The sequence below is a fragment of the Mus caroli genome, chromosome 6, assembly GCF_900094665.2.
Source record: "Mus caroli chromosome 6, CAROLI_EIJ_v1.1, whole genome shotgun sequence".
NCBI classification, from domain to species: domain Eukaryota; kingdom Metazoa; phylum Chordata; class Mammalia; order Rodentia; family Muridae; genus Mus; species Mus caroli.
This window is the reverse complement of record NC_034575.1, coordinates 2,561,636-2,565,496: the sequence shown is the minus strand read 5'-3', so window position 1 is coordinate 2,565,496 and position 3,861 is coordinate 2,561,636.

Below are 3,861 nucleotides of genomic sequence, written 5' to 3'. Positions count from 1 at the left end.
GGGAGGCAGAGGCAGGTGGATTTCTGAGTTCGAGGCCAGCCTGGTCTACAAAGTGAGTTCCAGGACAGCCAGGGCTATACAGAGAAACCCTGCCTTGAAAAACNAAAAAAAAAAAAAAAAAAGTCTCTTTTATAAAAAAAAAATCTTTTTTGTGTGTGTTCTTCTAATTTTTTAAAAATTATTTTAGTTTATGTGTATGGGTGTTTTGCTTACATGTCTGTTCAATGGTATGCAGTGTTTAAGAAGCTGTTAGATCCCCTGGGACTGGAGTTACAGATGATTGTGAGCTATCTGCTTTGTGGGTGCTGGAATTGAACCTGGGTCCTCTGCCACAGCACCCAGTGTTCTTAACTATCGAGCCATCTTTCCTGCTTCTGGTGTCTTATTCTTAAAAAGTGAAAAGAGGTAAGGAATGAAGTATAGGTTCACGTTTGCCCTGAAGCCTGATTCAGCACAGGTTGGTAAGTTAGAAATTTAGAACGATTTCTTTTCAGCTTGTTGAAATTGTAGAGTTACATAGTTTCTTAAAAGGTTGTGTAGGAGCTCTTCCTGTGAGAAAATGATCTTCTCATGGCTGCGGGGTCAGTGAAGGCAAAACCATGGGCCTAGAGAGATGGCTCAGTGGCTAAGACATTCGTTCTTCTTGCAGCTTTCTGAGAAGGCAAAATCAGAATTGCAACCGGGATCTGTGCCTGGTTGTCCCATGATGTACAAATATTGTGTTTTTCTTGAGAAAATGCAGCTGTCTGTCTCTAACTGTGAAATTGTTTCCTCTGAGATCTTTTATAGATTAAGCCACTGAGTTTCCAATTCCTGCATATTTAAGCCATCCTGGCTGCTTTGGAAGCTGTTTCCTGGGTTGGTCTTTAGAGATTGTCACTGTGTGTGTGCCACACTTTGTGTGCTTCCTTGGCCTGCTATGAGGGCCTTGGCTTTCCAGCACCTCTGCTAAGCTAGCTCTGTCCCTCCCACACCTCTTCTTTCCCTCTACTGTGATTGGATCATTGGACCAATGATGAGATCAGCCCAACGATATTTTTAAATATGATTATACCGTTCTTATTCTATGATAATGATATAATGAATCTCATCTCTTCTAGAATAACTAAGAATGAATTAAAAAAATAAAATTATGATTATGTCTGGGTTTTCCTCTTCGAGTGTCCTTTAAAAATGTTTTAATTTATACCATTATGTTTAGTCACTGGGGATCAATATCTATTGGTAGACAAGTCTCTATAAAGCATTCATTTCTTTTGGGTTTTGTTAACTCATTTACTATCTTTAGCAACCTTACTTCTTTTACAAAATCTATTAGGTAAAAAACAATGTTGGATGTTATTCTCATGGGCTCATTCATCTCTGAGCCTGGAGGAAAGCTGCCTAGAGAATTGCTCTCAGTTCTTTGTTACCAGAAGTGTTGTTAGTATCTCAACGCCTTTGTTTATTTGTTTGTTTGTTTAATTTTCCCAGGTTTTGCCAGATGCAGGGGATGGAGACAGAACTGGGATGGAGAGGTGGGGATGGTAACAGCCAAATCCCCTCCAGTGTTATCCCTTTAATGTCACTTCTCGGCATCCATGCTTAGGCACTGCCTCATGTATATAGACAGTTAATGTTTAAAGGTGCTTTTCTTCTAGGCTTTTCAATGTGTGTGTGTGTCTGTGTGTGTGTGTGTGTGTGTCTGTGTCTGTGTCTGTGTCTGTGTCTGTGTCTGTGTCTGTGTCTAACAAGCCCAGGAATTTACCAAACTCCACCTCCCCAGCTTCTCACCAGACAACACCATGAACACTCCTAAGGCAGTATAGGAGTTCTTTATTTCTGGCCAGTGGCTACACAAGAAATCTTAACCCAATCATGCAGCTCACATCCTCAAAATTCTTTGTCTTTTATGCAAAAATAAATCCATATTCTATTGCCACACTTCAGTTTGCAAGGAGCAGAACTACTAGAAGCCAAAAGATAAGATTAGTATATTTAGGGACTTTCCTGGATCCTGGAACTGTGAACCAGGTGATGGATTAGTCCTTGTTCCTGTTTTGGCAGGTGCTGGGGCGTACGTGCTGGGATTTAAGGTTAGATTGGTGCCTTTAACATGGTGTTGGTTGTGCTCAGATCTGGGGTCAAGTGGGCCCCACTCTGCTGTACCTTATTAATTTTTTTCAAGCTTTTCTAGATATTGAATGAACTCAGAGCCATTGGATTGAGCCATCTCCCTGGCTCTCTTTTAATTTTTTAATAATGCTACTAATATACACAGAATTCGTCAGCCCTTCAAGTTTGCTGTTACTTTCTGGACAAAGCTTCAAAGATACTTTGAATAGGCCTGGTGGGTCAAACCCGTAATCTCAGTATCCCAGAGGCTAAGACAGGAAAAATGTTTGCTGCAGGTTCAAGGCCAGGCTGGGATAGGAGTGACAACACCACCCCGACCCCCCCAACAAACACACATATTCATACCAAGAAAAGTGAAATGTAAAGACAAGATACCTCACCTCTGGCTTTATTCTTTCTTTGCTAAACATGTTAATGTCTGTGAATCTCCATTTCCAGTTCTATATACACAGAAACCTAGCTCAGTAATTCAGGTGGGGAATGGAATGTGAGGTGGATTCTTACCACTGTTTACACAGGACTTGGACACATGGTAGGAGGCAGCGTTTATTTGATGAGGAATAATTGCAATAATGCTATTGAGAAAGATGCCTCAACTTAACTTTGTGGACCTAATTAACTTTTAGTTTTCGTGGGCTGTTAGCAGTAGTAAGGATAATCTCATTACCACCTTTAAAGTTAGTGTCCACCAGGCTGCATGCAGTCAACTGTAACTCCCCACAGCAGCCTTTTGGTAGGGAGCCTCAAGAGGTCGGGAGCCTGAGTCCACGATGAGATGATTCAGGAATTGCTTGTTCTCTTTCCAGCTGCAGCTTGTAGGCATTTGCTTAAACTTGACTCTAACCCATGGTGGTTCATGGGAACGTCCCACAGTGTCGTGTGTGCGTGCCTAGGATGATTTGTCTTTGTAGCAAGAAGAAATGCCTTAAACTTTTACTAATTTAAAGTGACTAAAGCACCCAGCGATGCCGACAAGGGCTTTGCTTTAGCCCAGCTCCAGCCTCAGAGGAATGAGCAGATGAAGGAGCTGGGCTTTTGCCATCAGTGCTGAGTTTGAGGACGATTTTGAGTCACCTCTCTTCATTTTAGATGTTTCAATGGCTCCAGGCAGCTTGAGCTTCAAGCCCCTACGTCAGGCACTTTGTTTTCTTCCATGGGATTGGTACTGGATTCAGTTAGCTTCTGAAATACTTAACAGTGTGTGCTTCCTGGTTTCATGCCAGCTTGATACAAGCTATAGTCAATGGAGAGGAGGGAACCTCAATTGAGAAGATGCCTCCAGTACATCAGGCCATAAGGCATTTTCTTAGTTAGTGATTGATGGGGGGGGGGGGCAGTCGACTTTGGGTAGGGTACCCCTGAACTGGTAGTCCTGGGTTCTATAAAAAAGCAGGCTGAACAAGCCATGAGGAGAAAGCCATTAAGCAGCATACCTCCATGGCCTCTGCATCAGCTCCTGCCTCCAGGTTCCTGCCCTGTTCCAGTTCCTGTCATGACTTCCTTCAGTGATGAAACCTTTTCTTTTAACAACTTGCCTCTTGGTCCTGGTATTTTATCACAGCAGTGGAACCCCGCTAGGGCAGTGAGCTTGGTCTCCTGTGTTTGAGACTTCCACTTTGTCAAGTACACCCATTTTCCCACTCTAAGGCACTGCTTCCTGGCTGTAGTCAGTTGTACAAGCACAGAGATGCTTGACTCTTATCACCACGCACACTCTGGCCCGTCTCTGATGAGGCAGAGGGAGCC